Here is a 15,348-nt window from a genome sequence, read left to right as displayed (position 1 = left end):
GAGGGAGGGTGGGGGGGAGAGGAGGATAGGGAGGGAGGGTGGGGGTGGAGAGGAGGATAGGGAGGGAGGGTGGGGGGGAGAGGAGGATAGGGAGGGAGGGTGGGGGGGAGGGAGAGGATGGGACAGGAGAGGATGGGGAGGGAGAGGATGGGGAGGGAGAGGATGGGGAGGGAGAGGATGGGGAGGGAGAGGATGGGGAGGGAGAGGATGGGAAGGGAGAGAATGGGAAGGGAGAGGATGCGGAGGGAGAGGATGGGGGAGGGAGAGGATGGGGAGGGAGAGGATGGGGAGGGAGAGGATGGGGAGGGAGAGGATGGGGAGGGAGAGGATGGGGAGGGAGAGGGTGGGAGGGAGAGGATGGAGAGGGAGAGGATGGGGGGGAGAGGATGGGGGGGAGAGGATGGGGAGGGAGAGGATGGGGATGGAGAGGATGAGGCGGGAGGGAGAGGATGGGGAGGGAGAGAGGATGGGGGGGGAGAGGATGGGGGGGGAGAGGATGGGGGGGGGGGAGAGGATGGGGGGGGAGGATGGGGGGGGAGGATGGGGGGGAGAGGATGGGGGGGGGAAAGGATGGGGGGGGAAGATGGGGGGGGAGAGGATGGGGGGGGAGAGGATGGGGGGGGGAGAGGATGGGGGGGGGAGGATGGGGGGGGAGAGGATGGGGGGGGAGAGGATGGGGGGGGGAGAGGATGGAGGGGGAAAGGATGGGGAGGGAGAGGATGAGGAGGGAGGGAGAGGATGGGGAGGGAGAGGATGGGGAGGGAGAGGATGGGGAGGGAGAGGATGGGGAGGGAGAGGATGGGGAGGGAGAGAATGGGGAGGGAGAGAATGGGGAGGGAGAGGATGGGGAGGGAGAGGATGGGGAGGGAGAGGATGGGGAGGGAGAGGATGGGGAGGGAGAGGATGGGGAGGGAGAGGATGGGGAGGAGAGGATGGGGAGGGAGAGGATGGGGGGAGAGGATGGGGGGGAGAGGATGGGGGGGAGAGGATGGGGGGGAGAGGATGGGGGGGAGAGGATGGGGGGGGAGAGGATGGGGGGGGAGAGGATGGGGGGGAGAGGATGGGGGGGAGAGGATGGGGGGGAGAGGATGGGGGGGAGAGGATGGGGGGGAGAGGATGGGGGAGAGGGTGGAGGGGGAGAAGATGGGGGGAGGAGGAGGATGGGGGGGGAGAGGATGGGGGGGAGAGGATGGGGGGGAGAGGATGGGGGAGGTTGGGGGGGGGAGAGGATGGGGGGGGAGAGGATGGGGGGGGAGAATGGGCGGAGGAAGGGAGGTCGGGAGAGAGTGTTTGGGTTAACGGGTGAGGAACAGGGTCATCGTTTATGTAACTGTAAGCGGGTACATCGATATACTGAGGACGGATCGTGGTTACCAACACGCCAGCAGACACAGACGCGATGCTGTTGCGTTTGTCAGCCCAGTCCAGACCGCAGTCCGGCAACCGGAGTCCGTCCAGTAATCCCGCCATTTCTGCACAGAAAGCACAGCACAGCAGCTCGGTGGGTGTTTCACGTCAATCAAGTACCACCAGCACACCACGGCCTGCATCGAGTTACACACCAATCATCACGCACACCCCCGGAACCTGGCTTACCTCTCAAACAACTTCAACTGCTATTATCGAGTATTTCTCGTGCGCGTGAAGAACGAGGTAAACTAAACGACCTTCCTTCCACCAGAACCTCCTCCTTCTCTTCAGAAAATGTTCAGGTACCTTTCTAATTCGGGTACGGTTCGTGTTTATTCGTCCCCACGTCGATCAAACAGAGTTTTCCGATGTTGTACACATCAAGTTCGTTCATTAAACCACGCAAGAAAACACTTTAATAGCGTGAGGTAAACGGTACCAGCTCAACACAATGTCATTGTCAATTGTCAATAAACACTTCCTTGCTCCAATTGCCTCTTCTTCCTCTTTCACTCACTGGGTGGAACGTAACACGGAATATTTCAAATTTCCACAAATACTAAACAGTGACTAATTCCACATTAATTACAGAAACAGTGAAGGAGGAATCACGATGTTGCAAATAAATTTTGGCGGTTTATCGTGTCTCTGTTGGTGTTTGCCGTCATGGCCGCCAAATATCGATCGATTGAATAAAACCATGCAATAATGAAAAACAACAAAACCATGCAATGTCAATCTGAAGAACAATAAATCATACGATGAGACAGCATTTAAAACATATATAAACACAGTACTACCTAAACGGCAAGCGTTTTGACCGTTAATTAATCTACCAAAGCTAACATATGAAACACAAAGTGTGTGTGTTTGTGTGTCTGTCTCCCTTCATAAGGCTAGGTTTTAAAGGCTTTGAGTAGTGCTTTAGGAGGGATTTGAGTGGGGAGGCGGGGCGGGGTTTAAGGGGCAATCTTTGAACACGACTGTGTCCACCGGTTAAAAGACCTAAAAGACTCGGAGGACCCAGAAGACCCCAAAGACCCAATGGACCCCAAACACTCAAAAGACCCAAAGACCCAAAATACCCTGTAGACTGTTAAAGACACAAAATATAATGAAGACCTAGAAGACCCCCAAGGACCCTGAAGACCCAAAATACCCCAAAGACCCAAAATACCCCAAAGACCCAAAGGACCCCAAAGACCCAAAAGACTGAAAAGTCCCTGAAGACCCAATGGACCCCAAAGACCCAAAATTCCCCGAAGACCCAAAAGACCACGAGGATCCAAAAGACCCAAACAACCCCAGGGACCCAAATGACAAAAAGGACCTAAAAGACCCCAAGGACTCAGAAGAACCCCAAGTACTCTGAAGATCCAAAATACCCCAAAGACCCAAAAGACCAAAAAGACCCAATGAACCCCAAACACCCAAAATACCCCCACAGACTCAAAATACCCCAAAGACCCAAAATACGCCAAAGACCCAAAAGACTGAAAAGACCTTGAAGACCCAATGGACCCCAACGACCCAAAATTTTGGTAAGACCCTAAGACCCAAAATACCTCAATGACCCAGAAGACCCCGAAGACCCAATAGACCCCAAACACCAAAATACCCTGTAGACTGTTAAAGACGCAAAATATAATGAAGACCTAGAAGACCCCAAGGACACAGAAGACCCCAAGGACACAGAAGACCCCAAGGACTTTGAAGACCCAAAATACTCCAAAGACCCAAAATACCACAAAGACCCAAAATGCCCCAAAGACCCAAAGACCCAAAAGACCCTGAAGACCCAATTGACCCCAAAGACCCAAAATACCCTGAAGACCCAAAAGACCCTGAGGATTCAAAAGACCCAAACAACCCCAAGGACCCAAATTACAAAGAGGACCCAAATTACAAAGAGGACCCAAAAGACCCCAATGACTCAGAAGACCTCCAAGGACGCAGAAAATCCAAAATACCCTGAAGACTCAAAAGACCAAAAAGACCCAATGGGCCCCAAACACCCAAAATTCCCCAAAGACCCAAAAATACGATGAAGACCCAAAAGACCCAAAAGACTGAAAAGACCCAGTGGACCCCATATACCCAAAATTTTGGTAAGACCCAAAAGACCCAAAGACCTCAAGGACCCACAAGACCCTGAAGACCAAATAGACCCCAAATACACAAAATACCGGAAGACACAAAATACCCTGTAGACTGTTAAAGACAAAAAAGAGTAATTACACCTTTTGGCCTCTTCGAGTTCCTCCGAATGCCGTTCGGCCTTAAGAACGCGGCCCAGGCCTTCCAGCGGCTGATGGACAGTGTGCTGCGCGATCTCACCTTTCTGTTCGTCTACCTGGATGACATTCTCATCGCCAGCACTTCCCGGGCGGAGCACCTCGTCCACCTGCGCACGCTTTTCGAGCGCCTCGGCCAGCACGGCCTCATCATCAACCCGGCAAAATGCCAGTTTGGCGTAACGGCCGTCGACTTCCTGGGGCACCGCATCACGAAGCGCGGGGCCGTCCCGTCCCGCTGCCTACCAAGGTGGAGGCAGTCACAAGTTTCCCGCGCCCTTGCTCCATCAAGGCCCTACAGGAATTTTTGGGGATGGTAAATTTTTACCACCGGTTCGTGCCTCGCGCCGCCCAACTCATGCGCCCCCTGTACGAAGCCCTCCGGGGCAGGCCGGCCAAGCACGACGTCGTCTGGACCACAGAGATGGATGTGGCGTTCACGGGCGCTAAGCTGGCCCTCACCAACGAGACCATGCTGGCACACACGGCGCTCGACGCACCCATCGCCCTCACCACGGACGCTTCCGACTACGCGGTGGGCGCCGTGCATGAACAGTGGGTGAACGGGGCTTGGCAACCGCTGGCCTTCTTCAGCCGGCAGCTTCGCCCTAACGAGCGCAAGTATAGCACTTTCGACCGCGAGCTCCTCGGTCTTTACCTGGCCGTTCGCCACTTCCGCCATCTTTTGGAGGGCCGCCCGTTCACGGCGTTTGTGGATCACAAACCGCTGGTCTTCGCCATGGCCAAGGTTACGGAGCCGTGGTCGGCCCACCAGCAGCGCCACCTCTCCGCCGTGTCCGAATTTACGACGGACATTCGGCACGTTGCGGGCAAGGACAACGCTGTGGCCGATTGCCTCTCCTGGTCCGGCGCGAACGCCGTCCACCTGGGTGTGGACTTCGCCCGCATGGCGGCCGACCAGACCGCTGACCCCACGGTGCAAGCCCTCCGGACAGCGGACACAGGCCTGCGGTTGGCCGACGTCCCCTTCAAGGACACAGGCACAGTTCTCCTGTGCGACCTTTCCCTGGGCCAACCTCGCCCCATCGTGCCCACCGGATGGCAGCGGCGCATTTTTGACGTCCTTCACGGCCTTTCCCACCCGGGCCGGAAGGCATCACAGAAGCTCGTTGCACCAAAGTTCGTCTGGCACGGGCTCCGCAAGGACGTCCGCGACTGGGCCAATGCCTGTGTCGCCTGCCAGCGCGCGAAGGTCCACCGGCACACCCAGGCCATTTGGCACCATTCGACGTGCCCGCGCGGCGCTTCGACCACGTCAATGTGGACCTGGTGGGACCCCTTCCCTCCTCGCAGGGTTTCACCCACCTCCTCACGATGGTGGACAGGACCACCAGGTGGCCGGAGGCCGTCCCGCTGGCATCAACAACATCCGCTGACGTGGTGCAGGCCTTCATTGGCACTTGGATTGCCCGTTTCGGTGCGCCCTCGGACATCTCCTCCGACAGAGGCCCGCAATTCACCTCCGAGCTTTGGGGCGCGGTCGCCCAGGCCTTGGGGGTCAAGCTTCACCGCACCACGGCCTACCACCCCCAAGCCAACAGCTTGTGCGAGCGGTTCCACCGCTCGATGAAGGCCGCTCAGAGCCAGCCTCCAGGACGACGGTTGGGCCGACAGGCTCCCGTGGGTCCTATTGGGCCTCCGAACGGCCCCTAAAGAGGACCTCCAGGCTTCCACCGCCGAGCTGGTCTACGGCCAGCCACTGCGCGTGCCGGGCGAATTCATCCCTGACGCCACCAACCCCTGGTCCGCGGCTCGCCAATGCTCGGACCTCCAGGAGGCCGCCAGGAGATTTGCCCCCGTGCCCACGTCCCACCACGGCTGCCCCCAACCCCACATCCCCCCAGCACTTCGCACTGCGGAGTACGTTTTTATCCGGCACGACGCACACCGGGGACCGCTCCGGCCGCCGTACAATGGACCTTTCCGGGTCCTGCAGAGGGACGACAAGTCATTCATCGTCAACATCGGCGGCAAGCCGGACCGCATCTCCGTAGACCGCCTCAAGCCGGCCCATTTGGACCTCGACCAACCTCCACGGTTGGCCCTTCCTCCACGACGGGGCCGTCCCCCGTCAACCTAGCCCCCTGCCCGACCATCCAACGCCACGCCGCCTACCACCCCCACACGAATCGCCAGGGGTCGTTCGGCCGGGTCATCAGGACCCCCCTCAAACTGACTCTCCCGCTGCAGGTTAATTCTGGGGGGGCGCATGTAGCGGTTACCGGAAGCATGACACAATTACCGTGCACCGGCCGATGACGCAACCGGCGAGCGGTCACGTGTCCGGACTCGCCCGGGCGTGTCCAGAATTGCCCTGCTCGGGCGAACACGTGACTTACCGATGTTGCATACCACGCCCCGCCTGAGAGGCGTGGCTTTTGTGTGTTCAGTTTGCGATATAAATTGCCGCCCGTTCGAGGGGCAGATTCAGTGTGCTTTTGAGTTCTTTGGTTTTGAGCTAAATATATAGCTCGGTGAAACTTCGTTCCTGTGTCGTCCATTTTGTCTGGCTTTATAGTGCGAGCACAGCTCCCACAAGTTAATGTTTTTGAGTGATACTCACCCAAATGTTAAATTAATCCCCAGATTAATGTCTCACACACCGGACATAGAAACGCCAGACTCGGTGATTCAAAATATTTTGATGTGCCACTTGATATGGAAAGAGAGGAAGATAAGGTATATATGGAGTTGCTAAACGCGATTGATTACGAAGGGTATATTAGGGGTAAAGGTAAGAAAAACGAGAAGGATGTAGCGGTTCCCGCTGAATGTACACAATCGCCTTGCACCTGCCAGGACGCGGCCAGGGCGCGATCGCCATGCCGGGCTCGTCCGGACGGGCCCAGACGCACCTCTCCTGGGCATGCCCGGACTCGCTGTTCCCGGGCACGCCCGAACCTCCCGGGCACGCCCGGTCTCGTCTTTCCCGGGCATGCCCGCTCTCGCCTTTCCAGGGCTCGCCCAGAGCGCCCGGGCACGCCCAGCCTCGACTTGCCAGGCCGCGTCCAGGACGCCCGGGCATGTCCAGACTCGCCTTTCCAGGGCTCGCCCAGAGCGTCCGGGCATGCCCGCTCTCGCCTTTCCAGGGCTCGCCCAGAGCGCTCGGGCACGCCCAGCCTCGACTTGCCAGGCCGCGTCCAGGACGCCTGGGCATGTCCAGACTCGCCTTTCCAGGACTCGCCCTTGACACCCGGGCATGCCCGGTCTCGGTTTTCCCGGGCAAACGCCCCGGCATAAATGTGTATATATATTGCTGCCCGATAAACGGGCTTTTGGAGAATACCTGAGCTGTTTTGTTTCAATAAAGCAACTCGGACGAATTCCGTCTTTGGTCGCGTCAATTCTTTCGACTCGCGTTGGAGCACAGCTCCCTCACTGGTGACCTACCGACATGGACACGGCAATGACTCTTAAACTGCCTACCTTCTAGGAGGCTCACGCGGCTGTTTGGTTCGCCCAGGCGGACTCCCAGTTTGCCCTGCGAGGCATCACCGCGGACGACACCCGCTTCCACCACGTCGTGGCAGCGCTCGGTTCTGCCACCGCGGCCCGCGCCCTGAGCCTCCTCGAGCACCCGCCGGCTGCTGACAAGTATGACGCGCTGAAGACGCTCTTCCTCGACGCTTTCGCCCTCTCACCGGCGGCACACGCACGGCGCCTGCTCGACCTGCCCGAGCTCGGCGACACGCGCCCGTCCGAGCGCATGGACTATATGCTCTCGTTGCTCGGTGAGCACTCTCCGGATTTTCTGTTCCGCGAGCTGTTCCTTCGCCAGCTGCCTCACCCGGTACGCCTCGCCCTGGCTGGCACGTCGATCACCGATCCCCGCGCCCTCGCCAGGGAAGCCGATAAGATCTCCTCGGCGGACCAACACATCGGCGTGGCTACCTGGAGCCTGCCGCCACCTGAGGCGACGCCCACGACGCCCGAGCACCCTGCGCGGTTGGAGGCCGAACTGCCGGTGCAACTGGCGGCCGCCACGCCGCGCCGACCGCTTCCGACACGACGGCCGGGGCCTCCACCTGACCAGGCGTGGTGTTATTACCACGCCAGGTTCGGACACAAGGCTCGGACGTGCCGACCCCCGTGCACTTTCGGCAAGTCGGGAAACGGCCGGGCCGGCGTTTATTCCCAGCCATGAGCGCCGGCCACTCGGGCAACTTGCTTTTTATTCGGGACAAAGCGTCCGGGCGGCGTTTCCTTTGTGACACCGGTGCCCAACTGAGCGTCATACCCGCCTCCGAGCAGGACAGGCGGGACGCCGTTTGCGGCCCCTCTTTGGTCGCTGCTAATAGCTCGGCCATACGCACTTTCGGCCCGCGCGACGTCACCCTCTGCTTCGGCAGCCAGCGCTTTCAGTGGACCTTTGTGACCGCCTGCGTCCCCATGGCTTTGCTGGGCGCCGACTTCCTCTGCGCGCACGGGCTGCTGGTCGACGTCAAACGACGTCGCCTTGTCAACGCCGAGACCTTCAGCTCCCTGGCGTGCACGATGAGCAGCTCCGCACCGACCGAACTGGCGTGCGCCCTCCCAATGGCGAACGAGTTCGCTCGCCTGCTCGCGGAATTCCCGGCCCTCACGCGGCCGACGTTTTCGGCCGTCGCAGTGCGGCATGGGATCGAGCACCACATACCCACTACGGGCCCGCCGGTCTATGCCAGGGCCCGCCGCTTCGACCCGGCCAAGCTCGCCGTGGCAAAGGCCGAGTTCGACGCGTTGGAGCACCTCGGCATCGTGCGGCGCTCCAATAGCGCGTGGGCCTCACCACTGCACATCGTGCCAAAGCCGGGGGGCGGATGGCGCCCATGTGGCGACTACCGCCGCCTCAACGACGCTACCACCCCCGACAGGTACCCAATCCCGCACATCCAGGACTTTTCCGCCCGTTTGGCGGGACGGGTCATATTTTCCAAAATTGACCTGATACGGGGATACCACCAGGTACCTGTCCGGGCGGCCGACGTCCCGAAGACGGCCGTCATCACGCCGTTCGGCCTGTTCGAATTTTTGAGGATGCCGTTTGGCCTCAAGAACGCGGCCCAGGCGTTCCAGCGCTTAATGGACGGCGTGCTGCGCAACCTGCCATTTCTTTTCGTCTATCTGGACGACATCCTCGTCGCCAGCACGTCCCGCGTGGGCACATTTCCTACCCCGTTTTCCTACCGAACAAGAATTATAATAAATGACCTGAATAGTAATTCACATAAATCCGGAATCCGTAACAAGTGGCAAGAGCTACCTGTAGGTCCCGTGATGACATTCTGGGGTTCTTAGAGACTTCTTTCAGCATCTCGCGGTCTGCTCTCAGGCTGAACTTGCTGGGGCAGGTTCAGGTCATTTCTTATTAATGACCATGGTCAGAGAGGGTGAGGTCGGAGCCAGAGAGATGGTGCAAAATTAATCCAGTAGAGCAGACAAGGTCCAGAATGTGCCCACAGTTATGGGTAGGAAAGTTCACGGGCCCACGCGTGAACCTCCTCCACCTCCGAACACTGTTCGGTCGCCTCAGCGAGCACGGCTTAATTGTCAACCCGGCCAAATGCCACTTCGGCACGACGACCGTTGACTTTTTGGGCCACCGCATCACCAAGAACGGGGCCATGCCGCTGCCGACCAAGGTCGAGGCCATCACCACGTTCCCGCGTCCCCGTTCCATCAAGGCCCTACAAGAGTTCCTCGGCATGGTGAATTTTTATCACCGATTCGTGCCCCGCGCTGCTCAGCTCATGCGGCCCCTTTACGAGGCCCTCCGGGGCAAGCCGGCCAAGCATGACGTCGTTTGGTCCGCGGCCATGGACGCGGCCTTCGCAAGCGCAAAACGGGCCCTCGCCGACGCAACGCTGCTGGCTCACCCGGTGCTCAACGCGCCCATCGCCCTCACTACGGACGCCTCCAACTACGCGGTGGGCGCCGTCCATGAACAATGGGTGGACGGGGTTTGGCAGCCACTCGCTTTTTTCAGCCGGCAACTCCAGCCGAACGAGTTAAAATACAGCACGTTCGACCGCGAGCTGCTCGGTCTATTCCTGGCCGTTCGCCATTTCCGACACCTCCTGGAGGGCCGTCCATTCACGGCTTTCATCGACCACAAGCCGTTGGTCTACGCAATGGCCAAAGTCACGGAGCCATGGTCGGCCCGCCAGCAGCGCCACCTCTCCGCCGTGTCGGAATTCACCACGGACATCCGGCACGTCGCCGGCAAAGACAACGCCGTGGCTGACTGTCTTTCTCGGGCCAGCGCGAACGCGGTCCACCTCGGCGTGGACTTCGCACTCATGGCGGCCGACCAGACCACCGACACCTCGGTGCAGGCCCTCCGGGTGGCGGACACGGGCCTCCGCCTGGCCGACATCCCCTTCGCGGGCACCGTCCTGCTCTGCGACGTCTCCCAGGGCCAGCCTCGCCCCATCGTGCCCGGTTCCTGGCAGCGCCGCATCTTCGCCTCCATCCACGGCCTTTCTCACCCGGGCCGGAAAGCTTCTCAGAAGCTGGTGTCGGCGCGTTTCGTCTGGCACGGCCTTCGACGGAACGTCCGCGACTGGGCCAACGCCTGCACGGCCTGCCAGCGGGCCAAGGTCCACCGCCACACCCAGGCCCCGCTAGCACCTTTCACCATGCCTGCACGGCGTTTCGACCACGTCCACTTGGACCTGCTGGGTCCCCTGCCCCCATCGCGGGGGTTCACCCACCTGCTCACCATGGTGGACAGGACCACCATGTGGCCGGAGGCCGTGCCCCTCACCTCCACCATCACCGCCGACGTGGCGCAGGTGTTCATCACCACCTGGGTCGCGCGCTTCGGCGCACCGGCGGACATCTCGTCCGACCGCGGCCCACAGTTCACGTCCGAACTTTGGGGCGCGGTCGCCCGCTCGTTGGGGGTCACGCTGCACCGCACCACGGCCTACCACCCCCAAGCCAATGGGTTGTGCGAGCGGTTTCACCGCTCCATGAAGGCCGCACTCAGGGCCGGCCTTCAGGACGACGGTTGGACCGACCGGCTGCCGTGGGTCCTTTTGGGCCTCTGCACGGCCCCCAAGGAGGACCTCCGGGCATCCGCCGCCGAGCTCGTCTACGGCCAGCCGCTCCGCGTCCCGGGCGAGTTCGTGCCCGACGCTACCAGTCCCTGGTCCGCCGCACACCAGCGCTCGGACCTCCAGGAGGCCGCTCGACGATTTGCCCCCGTGCCAACGTCCCGCCATGGTGGCCCCCAGTCCTACGTCCCCCCGGCGCTTCGCACAGCGGAGTACGTCTTTGTGCGTCATGACGCGCACCGGGGGCCACTCCGGCCGCCGTACGACGGGCCCTTCCGGGTCCTGCGACGGGGCAACAAGTCCTTCGTCGTCGACGTCGGCGGCCGGTCGGACCGTATCTCTGTGGACCGCCTCAAACCGGCGCACGTGGACGTCGACCGACCACCACGGTTGGCCCTTCCTCCGTGGCGAGGCCGCCCCCCGTCCACAGTTCCCCCCGCTCGACCACCCACCACCAGATCGGACCCCCCCCCCCCCCCACGACCCTCCAGGGGTCGCTTCGGCCGGGTTATCCGGACCCCCCTTAAATTGACCCTGCCGGTGCAGGTCGATTCTGGAGGGGCGTGTGTAGCGGTTCCCGCTGAATGTACACAATCGCCTTGCACCTGCCAGGACGCGGCCAGGGCGCGATCGCCATGCCGGGCTCGTCCGGACGGGCCCAGACGCACCTCTCCTGGGCATGCCCGGACTCGCTGTTCCCGGGCACGACCGAACCTCCCGGGCACGCCCGGTCTCGCCTTTCCAGGGCTCGCCCAGAGCGCCCGGGCACGCCCAGCCTCGACTTGCCAGGCCGCGTCCAGGACGCCCGGGCATGTCCAGACTCGCCTTTCCAGGGCTCGCCCAGAGCGTCCGGGCATGCCCGCTCTCGCCTTTCCAGGACTCGCCCAGAGCGCTCGGGCACGCCCAGCCTCGACTTGCCAGGCCGCGTCCAGGACGCCCGGGCATGTCCAGACTCGCCTTTCCAGGACTCGCCCTTGACACCCGGGCATGCCCGGTCTCTGTTTTCCCGGGCAAACGCCCCGTCATAAATGTGTATATATATTGCTGCCCGATAAACGGGCTTTTGGAGAATACCTGAACTGTTTTGTTTCAATAAAGCAACTCGGACGAATTCCGTCTTTGGTCGCGTCAATTCTTTCGACTCGCGTTGGAGCGCAGCTCCCTCAAGGAAAAAGATATTCTTAATGCTTTAGATAAACTTGGATTGAGTTCAGGCTCCGGTGTTATTTTTCTTCCGAGCGACTCACCACAATTAGTTCATAGGCTATTACTGCTGTTAGGTAGTGAGGAGGTGGGAAATAACAATTGTTTTAATGAAATATCAGCCATTTTAGATCAGTTGGTGAATATGAAAATAATTAATAAATGTCAATACAAAGATCTTTTATCTCACATACAATAAAATGAGAAACACAACTCTTAGATTTGATTTCACAACGATTGATCACACGACTCCATTCCAATACCCGGTACAACTTGATCCCACAAAAGAATATGAAGCGGCGTTATTGTCTATGGAGGCCTATAATACCTTGTTTAATATCACAGAAAAGAATAACAAGTTTAGTTATGATCCGGGAACTGGATATAAAACTATAGAAGTACTCCCCAGAGCTTACGAGATACCTGTACTATGTTCAGAAATTTCTCGCGTTATGAAAGAAAAAGGTGATGAACCAAAAAATATCGAAATAGACACTCAAAAACACATCAAAATCAACTATTAGACTTGAAAATAATTATAAAATAGATTTCACGATTACTATTTCATTCCGCAAGATGTTAGGTTTCTCCGCAAAAAAGCTTGAGAATAAGAATATGTTTGTCAGTGATAACGTCGTTGACATATCCTCAGATATAAATTCAATATTAATTCACTGTGATTTGGTTGATGGTGCTTATGACGATGGAGTAAAAACAAATACAATATTTTCATTCAGCGCTTATTCAACTCCAATAGGTTATAAATTCAATATGGAGCCAAAGAATCTCACCTATTTGTCCGTGTCAGGAAAAACCATTTCTAAAGTAAATTTTAAGATAACTGATCAGGATCACCGTATGGTTTCTTTCAATGGTGAAATTATATCCATCAGAATTCACTGACGTGAAGTTGTTCAACAATCAACTGCAGATCAGCTACTCGAAGTTCTTCAACAAATAATTGGAAAAATTCTATAATAACTATAAACTAATTAATAAATGAACATCCAACTGTTTTTTCTAGAATGTAGTTTTAACACGAGTGATCAAGATAAAAAGAAAACTTATCAAGAGTTAGCGTTTGGAAAAATAGGTCTTGTATTTACTCGGGAAAGAGGAGAGGTTATGTTAACGTCGAGGGTAGAATTTTTAATTCCGTCAAAACTTTCAATGGAGGATAAATTATGTTTTGAAAAATTGTTTTGGCCGCCACACACGAATTATTCGCGACTAGAACGAAAAATCAAAGCGGCTGAATTGAAAAAATTAAAACTAAAATGCTAAAAGTTTTTTATTCTACTTAGAATTTATTCTACTTCCTCAGCCTGGTGTTGGCTTAGCGGTTAGGGTGCCGGCTTGGGATCCTAGGATCCTGGGTTCGAATCCCGATCGATCGCTGAATTAACGCCAGTGGGGTTGACTCAGCCTGTCATCCTTCCGAGGTCGGCAAATTGAGTACCAGCTTGCTGGGATGAATGATCACGGTGTGTACCCTGATTTAGAATAGGTACACCGTATCCCTGCACATCGTAAGAGGCGACCAAGGGTTTGTGTCAGGAAGGGCATCCGGCCATAAAAAAAAAAAAAAAAAAAAAAAAAAACAGGTAACCATGATTCTCATGGGGCCCGCAAGGCTAACCCCTGCTCCAGCGGGGAAAAATGGCCTTAAAACGATCATTCATATTCATTTATTAGAATAAAAACAAGATGGTTGTTGTAAGAAAACATGAGCTAAGAAAATATAAAGTCATTATGTTACGGATTCGTCACTTCCCTTGTTGTGGTTTTCATCCACTGTAAACATTTTTGATTCAATGTACTATTTATTGTTGTCGTTTAAGGGAGATAGAGGTTACTCTTTTCAAAAGGTAAAAAAGTCAATGTTTTTAATGAAACCGGAACCGGACGACGACGAAGAGGAAGAGGAGGAGAAGAAGGTGGAGCGAGTGAGTCGGGGAAGAAGCCTAGCTGCTTCGAGGTCTGGAGCAAACGTTGACGAACGGAGGTCACTAGCGAACTTCGGGTTTCCCAGGAAAGGGATTCTTGTGACAGAGTTGTTATCGCTGTGACAGATCAACCTGCGTGTCAGGTTTTGGCGGTTGATTCCGAGGGGAATCATCATCGTGCCGTTACGCCTCGAGAACGGGCCGTCGGCCATTTTGACTCATGCGCATTGCGCATCGCCCAAGGTTTTTCGCTTCGCTTCAGCCATTTTCACCGCATCCAGACATTTATCTGGTGTGTGTGTGTGTCACGTGGATTTTGAAGGTAAATCTGCGGTTCGCCGGTTTGGAGCCGTGAAACGTCCATACCCGAGGGTGTGATTTCCCAGTCGCCTGGAGGGCGCCTGTGGATTTCCCCATCGCCTTGAGGGCAACTTTGCGCAGCTTTGGCCGCGTGACTGTGACTGTCATCCGAACGGGATTCTGGTCTCGATTGGACATCGTTCTGACGATCGCTGGAGCGGATCGACCTGGGCTTGATGCCGGAATAGAGACATTGGGGAATGTTCTTCTTTTCGCTCACTTGGAGCACAGTGAGTTATATTGTATGAACCTGATGGTACCATCATAGGAAATATATTTTGGTTGTACAATTGATTACTATTGTTGTTGTACTGTTATTCTTGTGTGATCTTAATACAATATTTGTTTGTTGGTAACAATTGGTGTGGCTTGACCATTGATCTTTGACATACAGAATAACACATTTTTCTGCCGTGACTCCTCTCGGGGCTCGGAGGTACACCGTGACCGGGGGTTGGGGAGGAGCACGTAACAATGACGAAAGATACAAAAGGCGTCAGTAAAACAGCTAGGAATGGAATTGGGGAAGGTATTGTTGCGGATCTCCTACGTCGGCCTTCCCCTTACCAAGGGGGGATTAATCCCCTTGTCTTTTATCTAGCGGACGCGATCCAGGGCTATTGCGTTCCTTCCGGTCAGCGCTGAATAGGGTGGTAGGCCGAATTAGTCCTATTACCTAATTACCAGCTCCTCCCGGGAAGCAAGGAAATAACCCCACCCGAACCATGGTTTTAGTGGATGCCGAGCGATAGCGAGCCGCGATTCTGGCCGTTAACAATGACTAGACCCGATTCTAAGCGGTTCCTAATCGTGCCACATTTACCCAATGGAGAAATCACTAGAACGGTCAAATCAAGCGGAAAAAGGAAGAACAATTGATTTATTAATTATTTACACAGGAAGAAGGAGAAGTACAGAATACACAGGGCAGCCTTAATAACAGTCTTAACTTATCCCTGGACACGGGCCCGTTCACACTCAGACTCAGACTCACACGGGGGTTGTAGATGGTCGGGTTGAGGGTCCAAATATCGCGTCCACAGATCGCTCCGGTCCCCGACTTGTACCACGAAGAAG

The sequence above is a fragment of the Myxine glutinosa genome, chromosome 2, assembly GCF_964187855.1.
Source record: "Myxine glutinosa chromosome 2, kmMyxGlut1.1, whole genome shotgun sequence".
Lineage (NCBI taxonomy): Eukaryota > Metazoa > Chordata > Myxini > Myxiniformes > Myxinidae > Myxine > Myxine glutinosa.
The sequence above is the reverse complement of the archived record's forward strand: the minus strand, read 5'-3'. Positions refer to the sequence as shown.